The following is a 10,274-nucleotide window of genomic DNA, read 5'->3' on the forward strand; positions in this document are numbered from 1 at the left end:
TGTTGTCCTTGTTTTATATGACCACAACATGCATGTTAACCAAGATTAGCGCTGTAACTTTATACTAAAGTCAAAGACCTTGATTTCCCATCTCCCACATCACTTTCTAGCATCGCCTTTCTGTTCAAGCCCCCGTTTGAACTGTAAAGAGTACTTGGGGGTTTGTGGTTGGTTCAGATAAAGAGCGTTGCGAGTCAATTGTTTGAACCTCAGGCCAAACGCTACAGTCCTTGGGCCCAGTGTTTCTGCCTCTGCCACCACTTTGTGTTTTACCAGCGGCTCCACTCAAACCCAAGCTGAATAACTCAGACACTTAAGTCCATGAAATGGCCGCCATGTCTCCAAGTCTCCTCCGATGTCTCCAGAGTGCAGAGGTTATATGATGATAATAACATTTGGTGGACCGAGGGTGGGCTTCATAATGATCCCTCATCCACTGGTATTTTATGTCTCTGGTAGGTGAGGAATGTATGAGCTTGAATACTGATCATTTCAAAAGAATCCATTTTTTTCCTGGAAAACAGTTTGGAGGCATTATTAAATTCCAAAATCAGATCTGATTTCAAAGAGCCCCAACACTTATTTGCATTGGAATTGCTTTCTTTTTACACTCGCATTTCGCACACTTCCACGTGTTCCCATTGTCCATGACCTGTTCTGCTGTCTCCAAACGAAACACTATACCCCTCTCTGTATTTATTTGATGTGCTGATTCTGCTGCCTGGGCAGAGAGAGAGAGAGGGAGAAGAAACAAAAAAGGAGAGAGAGGACTGTCAGACCGACATCTGAGAAACAGGAATTTAGGCTTTCAGCACAAAGCCTCTGTAGAGCCTGTTGTTTCTGGAAGAAGTGCATAGAAGACTCATAACTATTGCAACATAGCATACTGTAGGTGCATGTGCATCCATGTACAGGTAAAGATGTATGACATTTTTGCATGTACCGTAACAGACTCAAATGAACCAGGTTGTACGATGTCACATCTGTCTGACCACATTTAAAGGCAGTTTTGTTGTAGCGAATGACCCCACTCAAGGCAAAGACCTGCCATCGTACATTCTGTCTGGCTGCAGACTTCTGTTTCTTCTAGGTGTCTTTGTACTTTGTATGTATTAAATTTAGACAAATAAAGTCACTCTAAATCAGAATAGACACGTTTACTGTTTCAAGCTTTCTGTTTTACTTCAAAACAATCATTAGGAGCAGGTAGAGGATTAGGGATACTATAATTGATACCAGGTAGGTGTGCCAGCTGATTAATCAGTTTTTCACAGATTGTCTCCAACTTCATCCGAATTTCTGTTGAACTGGACTAACCGGGATGAATTTAAAAGGCAAACATTTATGGCCAATATACAGAATCACAAAAGGTATAGTCCAAGCCAAGGTAGATCAAGGAGACATTTTTTTTAGAATAATGCCTCAACACTTCCGTCGCAGAATTGAGTGGGCTGGGCTACATTTAGCAAATGTTGTAACTTTCCCAAACAAACAATCCAACATCATTACCATACGTAGGTAAAAAAGTAGGCAGGGTCTTAGCATCTCTTTTTTCCATTCTTCATACAACTGCTTCTTTTCCATTTCTTAAGTGCAAAGAAGCACAACACCATGAATATCTTCAAGGAGATACTGTTTGAAACCATGTCCTTCTCTCCCCATTTGTATGATTCATCCCTTATCACCCCTCTTCATGACCGCAGTTTTTTGCCATGCCTTTGAGTTTGCCCGTTTAAAACAGCTATACACACTTAAACCTTCAAATATATTCAAACAAGTTCATGTCAAGCAAACCAAGGCCTTTACTTAAATTGTTGGACGCAGCCCCACCCAGTTCTTTAATCAAAAAGGGGGTTTTGGATGCTGTTAGACGACCCAACAAGCACTTCTGCTTCTACCATACTGAAGCATTAAGGTTTACTTTACATGGAGCTGCTGGTAATGTTGATCTAAAGGTTAATGTCTGCTTATTCTTATTTAGCAGGGCTGTGTTTAGTTCATTTACACCCAAACAGGCTCCAGCCATAACCTGTCCTTTAATCTGTGTTATTACTTTGACATAATTTCACTCTAATTGATTGTCTACCACCAAAATAACCTCCATAATTGTGCTTGTGTAAATACAAGCCATGAATGTCATTTCCACACAGCTGACATGGCCCCATTAAGGATCAAAGCCCTCGCTTCCTCTCAGTTATCTCCACATCAGACGGCAGACTGTTGTGTGACAACAGTAAAGGGCAGTCATGGAGCTCCCAAGGTTTCCACTCATCTGCCATATTCTGTTTTAACATCTAGCGTTTAGTGCTCGTGGCTGGTGTATGGCGCCTGTTCATGTGAAATTTCAGTGACTTTCATGCGTTTGGTTGAACTAGAGGTTGTACTGTTTTTATTGCCTAAAGAGCAGCTTTCATGATGTGAGTTCACAAAAGCCCAATTGAAAAACCACTGCACACAAAGAAATAAGTGTGCTGCGTGACTGACACTGAATCAGAAATGTAGATCATTCAGAGATGCAGTTTCTGTTCAGAACACTTCAGAGGAACAAACCCGTTTTTGTTGGCAGCATTTTATGTCTGTAGGATGTTGGACAGGTTATTTGAGGGCATTTATCCAAAGACCAGCAGTCATTTTGAACATTGTAGAGCAGGGTGATTGGAGGTCATTCAAAGCTTCTCTTCCCTCCCTGTTTCTTACTAGATTTAAACATGTGGCATGTGTGCACCCCATCTCAGTGCTTGTGACAAGCCTCTGGGATTGACTGTACATCAGCGTGTGATTGACAAAGTCATTGTACATGTGTGTTTGCTTGTGCCTGAGCTGTGTGTCACTGGAGCTTTTTATAGAACTGTATTCTGAGTCAGACCCTAGGAGGCCTGTATTTTGCTGCTGTACGCTGCTTGCATAAATAAAACTGTTTATCACCAACACCTCTCACACACACACACACACACACACAACACTCTCAACATGTTTTACTTACGCTATTTATTCTGTCTTCCGTGGTGTTTTCTGCCTTCTCTGTCTTTGTCTTTCTCCTAACTTGTATCATTCTTTCTTTGTTGATACAGTAATTATGGCAGCGATTTTTCCCTTTTTCCCAACCCTGTCACTCAAACGCAACAAGAGCTATGAAAAGGATGTGCAACTGTGTGCTTTGAGAACAAGTGGGTTAGAGGCTATACAGACTCAGTGAAGAAGGCACAGAAGGTTGTGTTTGTGTGATTGTGATATGAATTTGCCGTCTAGGTTGATAGTGTGGGTTGAACAGAGGGACAGAAGACCATGCAGTCAAGACAGTGTGGGAGGTTTTATCTGTATTGCTTGCCCTGTGTCTCTGTCTGGGTATCTGACATCTCTGTCTCGCCATTTCTTTTTATCTCCTCATGGTCTTTCGTTATTCTACAAAAATTCCTGCACCAGAAGTGGAAATTGGTAAATTTACAATTCACAGTAAGGCAGGTGAAATTAAACTTTTTCTGGTTTGGGCCTTCCAGCCAGGCTAGTATTTTCTACCAAAGATAATAAACGTAATATAAAGTGGATCATTTAAAAATGCTGTACCACAGTGAAAAGTATTAGCATATGGAAAGTTGTGTTATAACTTAGCACAAAGCAAAATTGTATCTCACATTATTATTTTTATTTTTTTGGAGTCTTTCTTTTTGTCTCTGTACTTTTGTGAAATGAAGTCATTTGAGATGAGTACAATTTTTATTTTGTTCAGTTTCTCAACTTGCACTGAGGAGTCAATGTCTCAATGTATATCTTATCTATTCATGTCCACGCACATCTTTAAATTGACTTTATCTACAATTGTGCCACCTTTAAAAATCACTTTCTATTCAGTCTCAAGACATGCTCTGAGATTTTAAAACTTAACTGAGAATTTTTACATTTTTGCAAAATTTGGTCTAAATTCAGTTTCAAAGCTTTCTCCACACTGCTACATTAACTATGTATTTGTACTGGAAAAGACTAAATTGTCTGTATTTTATGCCTAAAACCCATCCAATTAGGATATTTTGTCAAAAAAAGTATCCCAATCAATCAATCCAATCATCAAATTGTCAGAAATATTACCAAGAATATGACCTTTGTGTACTCTTTGCACTTTGAAAAAGTGATACACAACGTTACTGTCAGGAAACCTCAATGATCTGACTGTCTTAAGACCTATTGTGTGATATACTGTACAAACAACATGTGAAAAAGGTGCTTCTCCTTGTCTGAATGATAAACACTACTGGAACTCACAATCTCTTGTCATGCGAGACAAGCCCTCATCAGAGCATGCCTTTGTTGCCATGGTGCTAACCCTTTTGACACATCACACCCCACTAATGGAGGAACAGGAAGTGGGGAAAGAGATAAAAATCTGGCATCTGTTGAATGGACGAGCAGGTTAATCACCTTACCGGTCTGGGAGCGCTGCGCTCCAGAGTCAGGAAAGAGGAAGATGGGTTAAAGTGATGGATTAAGGATGAGTGAGGGAGCCCAGGGTTCAGGTTAAGACTGATTCGGAGAAGGATCGCTTTCCTGTCAAGCATGGCAGAACAGTGGCGTCCGGCCTGTGAAGTGTCTGCATGGTGCTTCAGTGCGAGCAGCAGGAGGAAATGAAAGTCATTACTGTCAGTGTGGAGTGAGCTTCATGGCCCAATTGGATTAGACAGTGCATCCGACATTGTTTCTATACATTGGTAGACTTAAAAGTCAAGCGCAAAATGGGATTAAAACGAGGGAAAAAAAACCAATAAATAACCTTCAACAACCCCCCCCTTCTCTCTTTTTGCGCTCTCTTTTATTTCTTCCCTGCCTTCCATCGCTACCAATTCCCTACCTATTTTATGTCTAATTCTTTCTTCATAGTCTTTTCTCTCTCACCTGTCTCACTCCCTATTCCACTCTCTCTGACACATCTCTCTTTCCCTTCTTCCATCGTTCACACACTCATCCCCATCATCAAAATGCACAGGTGGGCGCCGACTCCCACTCGCACTTTACATCTCTGTTTTGCAAAAAACCCATCCTTCTGGGGCCAATTGGCGCTTGAAATCCAACTTCATTCCCCTCAAACTGAACCCTTTCAAAAATAACTCCCCACCACCACCACCACCACCACCACCACTCGCACTCTTCTTTTTTCTTCTCTTCTTCTTCTTTCAAAACAGCCCCATAACAAACTGGTGAATTGTTGCCCTTCCTTAACTTTTAAGGGTATTATGCACCATGTCCAACTTCAAAGCCTGTCTTAACTCCACACTTTAATTGTATCTTCCCCAGCTCTCTGCATGCCATTTGATTCTGCTGACAACAGCACTTCTCTCTCCGTTGTCCTCCATCCTACTCCTCCCATCCTCCTCTGCCACACTTTGGTCCTCACTTATGTGGTGTGTTGACCCCCTGCACCCCCACCACAGCACCTCTCATCGGCTCCTTGCTCCCTTCAGAGGCCATTGTCCCCCTGTTGTCACCGACTTTGAAGAGGTAGCCTCCATTTCCTCTCTCGGCGGTCAGTTGTTGCCCGGGGTGTGTACACACCAAACAAACTTGAAACAGTAACCCCCTGTCCTACATTGGATGGCTCCTACTCTCTTTATCTGCTCACTCACTCTCTCTCTCTCTCTCTCTCTCTCTCTCTCTGTCTCTGTCTCTGTCTCTGTCTCTGTCTCTCTCTCTCTCTCTCTCTCTCTCTCTCTCTCTCTCTCTCTCTCTCTCTCTCTCTCTTCTCTCTCTCTCTCTCTCTCTCTCTCTCTCTCTCTCTCTCTCTATGTCTCTGTCTCTCCCTCTGTCTCTCTCTCTGTCTCTCTCTCTGTCTCTCTCTGTCTGCCTGTGTGAGCTGACTTCCTCCTCATGGCCCTGGTTGATAATTGCCATAAGCTTCCCTGTTGGTTTCATTTTCCATTGTCCTCCCCCAAATTCTTGGCTCTGGCTTGAGATAAAGGGATGAGTACTTCAAAGGGGTCTGCAAAGAGTTTAACCCCAAGCCGAAAGGAACAGCACACAATACTGTAATTGAGAGCAGTTACTGATCACAGAGCTGCAGCACTGAGAGGACACCACCGGTAGACCGCACACACAGACACACACACACACTCGAGTGTTTATGACTGCAACTGAGGTGGCCAGTAGCAGTTACGACAGGCCAAGGTCTGCTCAGGAGACCATATAACCCAGTCGTAAAAACATCTCCAGCCTTCTTAAGTTGCTGGCTAGGAGGTGAGTTCATGTCTTTAGATACAATAACAAGTTCTATCTCTGTGTATGTTGTGCATTTCAAAAAAGCAGTCAATATTAATGAATTGATTGGGCCCTCAAGTGATTTACACGTGTCCTTTCGTCTCTATTTATAGTGCTCTTTGTAGTCAGTCTGAATTTGACCTGTCCCTGTAATAATATCTTCCCAAACTGAGAGACAGTTACACCTTATAACCTCTCCCCCTGAAGCCCTCTTTCAAGGGTCTTTTTATAGGGCCAGGAGAAAAGGACACCCCTGGTCTCAGGCCAGTCACAGACCTGGGGTCAGCTCCTAAGAGGCAGCAGGGAAGACCCCAACCTATAGAGGGACCTCCCATGAACCACAGAGGGGGTTGACAAGGCAGGACATTAGGGCCCAACCTGGCCCCTGGTACTGGCAGGAGGTCCCACACCATTGCCATGGTGATGGTTTCCACCCTGGTGTGTTTACTGTCAGAGGTCAGCTTCAGCCCTCCAAAGTTAACAAAGGCTGACATTGTCTGGGCGGCATTCTGTATATTAGCCAGATGACCTGTATACCTACAAAAAGGCCCAGACTGTGTAGACATACTTTTATGAGATAACAAATGATGTTTGTGTAAACGTGTTTTACTCCTGAATCCCCACTGCCTCACATCTGGAATGGTTCTATATGTCAGACGTACTGTACATCAGTGGCTCCCAAACGTTGTTTGGCTGTGAACCCCCACAGCCCTCTCAGATTAACTCCTTCATCAACACCACTGTATGTCAACCTTTTATCTATTACTTTTAGTTCTTACCATTTACCATTTATTCATTATTTTAAGCAGTTTTTAGCAACTATTAGCCATTATATTTAGCTAACTCTTTCAACTTCCCTGCTCAGGTGTACAGCTGGCTCAGTCAATTTTTATTTATTTATTTATTTTTGCATATTTAAGTCATAATCTCTTTTTTCTAATTAGTTGATCCACTTGATAATCTTTCCACATCTTCCTAGCAAACAGCAGAGGCCCCCTGTGGTACCCCTGGTCAGAATCAGTGCAGTGCATCTACATGATGTCGCAACATTACATTTATTTTGTGCAGGATGTGAGGCCATAAAGTGGCCTTTGAACAGTGAGTAATCCCCTTAGTCATCAAGGCCTCTTCAAGAGCAATTTCCTCTTTTATTAACCTTGATGGGAAGTGAAGCAACAAGGGAGAAAGTTTCACAGCACCTTTAGCAAACAGGCTGATCAAAGTGTTTGCCGTCTTTGTACTGTACTTTTTGAGTCTCTGTCCACTGAGACAACAGGGACACACAGACACCTACTGTCTCCCTTTCAAGAATATAGCCAGTCCTCTTGTACAAAGAGTCCCCTGTGGTGGCTCATTTGAACACTAAACACCCGTCCAAAACACTATTGACTCTGTTCTATAAACACTATTAACATCATGGACTGTACCCGGTCCAGTAAGAATAAAAAGGCAATGTAGTGTCCATAATATCTATTGCCGTCTGTGTCCAAACAACTACTCTCAGTCCAACCAGTGAATGGATGTATATTGAATGTCTGATCTGTCAGAGGGCTGTTCACTCCTTTTTTATGTTATCTCATGCTGCAGTTAAGAGGGTATGCACAAAGCAGAGAACAGTGCTGTCAGAGCTGCAGAATGGAGTCATCCTTGTGTCGCTCAAATGATATGATAACATCCTTCAGGGAATTTATCCTCAGTGAGCAGATGTTTTAATCTTGTGTGCATGCATGTGCCCTTACTGCCACTGGTAGGAGCTGTGGAGTGATAACAGCGTTATTATTTTTGTTTCCTGTTGCAACATGCCGTATATAAATGAGGTGTGTGGATGGTTATAGTGGCTATCATTTATTTAAATGACATGTGGGCTCAAGTATGATGTAAGACAACTATTGTCCTGCTGAAATTTCCTTGAGCACGCCTTTAAATCCTGCAGCAGGGACACTGATCTGTGGCTCTAAAGAGTTCCTTAAATGGATTAAAAATCATAGTTGCATTATTCCACTCGGCTATTGTCTTCTTATGAGCCCAATATTCATATGAGGATATAAATGCACTATTTGATACACGCCGGTGCATGCATTGTGCATGCCCAGGACTCCAATTGGTTAATCTCGCATACTATGCGGGTCTTGAAAAGAAAAGATCCCTGCGTCTTTAAAGTTTATGTAGCAACAGAGGGATTGTAGCGATAATGCTATTGGGGCGGCAGATCAGTTACTTCTGACGCTCCAAAGCCTCGGGGAGTTGGCTCAAGATTGCTTGTCTTTGATAAGGTCCTCACAATGTAGCTGCAACTTCGTGATCTGGGAAAAGATTGCTAAAAACGTGGCATAAAAAGCTCTTGGTTCAAGAAATAAACCGAGCAACCTTTAAAATGTGTTTCATTCCGAGTGACTGAAACGTATAAGGGAATCTTGGCCACTTTTTTCAGTTTTTTTTGTTTTCTGGAGGCATCAGGCTGCATTTGTTTTTTATGCAGCTTTCGGGACCCGGCAGTCGGTTCCTTGCTTTGAAGTGCGCCGCCCCAGCCTCTCGGTTCAGTTGGTGTTGGAGTCGCCTACAGGAGAGACCTACCGTGCGGCATGGCAGCCTGAAACCACTGGGAGGAGAAAAGGAGGAGGGAGAAAAGCGGTATTTTTTTTCCTCTCGAGTGCATTTTTCTCTCCGTAAACCGACTCAAACCTGAACGGGACTGTATGTGGACGCGCCGTGGAGTCGAGGACTGTGGGATTATATGCGCTTTTTTGCGTGTGTGTTTGTGGATAAAAAAAACCAACAACCTGGAGTTTAATTTGAGGAGAGAACTCGTGGATCGATGGTAAGTTACAAGAGTGTGCGCCTCCTCAAACTGGCCCCCATTGGAGCTCCCTTTGATGTGCTGTTGACTCGCCTTTGAAGTAATGTTCTAGGGGAAATGAGCCGCTTTTTACGCATTTAAAGACCAAAAAACGCATCGTATCGTTTCTGTGTCATCCTCTTCTTTTTCTGTTCGATATTGTTTGACTTCACATTTAAATTTAATGCAGAATTTTTTAAGAAGTGCTGGTTTCTTTTGGTGGAATTCCTCCCCCACAAGATCTGAGACTTTGGTGTACTTGGGATTGGACGTTAACGAGGGGTTGTTTTTTTCTCCTTAAATGTGACATTAAAGAAACTTTAAAACACTCCAGACTACGTGACTTGAACGGGGCACACGGTTAGTAGTAGTATTATTTTAAAGTGTTTCTTTTTTTATAGAAGTGAGGTGTTTTAATTGGTGTAGGAAGATTTTTTCGTTGCAGTTGTGTCCGGAGCTGTTTTTCTACTATGTATGACAAGTTAAACACTAACAATGTAATGGTGTGTCAGTGATACAAAGTGACATCTGCAGTGTTGCACATCAGCCACTGATACAATGCAACATTGGTGGTTTTTGCGGTGTGGGAGCGATCATGTGTAACAAACTCTTAATAATCTCTGAGGTCATGGATGGATGTTTGACTCTGGACATCAGAGCATGGTAAAAAAAACACCCTGAGTAGTACATCAAACAGCAGCAGTGAGTTAACTCCATTAACTATTTTAGTCACGTTTTCCGTTCTCATCCAGCTTGTCCCACATCAGTGTCCTACAGGTACTCACGGGTGGCTCAGTTTGACTGGATTTAGTCGCTTGTGGTGACATGTAGCGACGTGATTAAAGAATATACTCTAGATATTAGAAAGTGGAAGAAAGACATGTGCTTGCAATCTGCAGCAGACTGCTAGGCAATAACCCTGACACCAGGCGTGATGGATCCGGAAGCGTTAATAAAGCCTTGTCCGTGCGTAATGCGCTGGCATACGTGTAATCACTACTTGCGTTTGTAATTGAAAAGGTAAGATGATCCAGTTCAGGCATCGCTCAGGTGGTTTTCTGCTCGACACTGCATGTGCAGATTCACTGTTCACATTCTTGTTAATTTGCTTCTTAACCAATAGCGCCTCTGTAGAAATCACATTCCAGGTTGGGAGATGAAGAATTGCTGTTTATGTAATGCTGCTGCAGCGTTTTTC

Source organism: Scomber scombrus, chromosome 18 (genome assembly GCF_963691925.1).
Source record: "Scomber scombrus chromosome 18, fScoSco1.1, whole genome shotgun sequence".
Classification (NCBI taxonomy): Eukaryota; Metazoa; Chordata; class Actinopteri; order Scombriformes; family Scombridae; genus Scomber; species Scomber scombrus.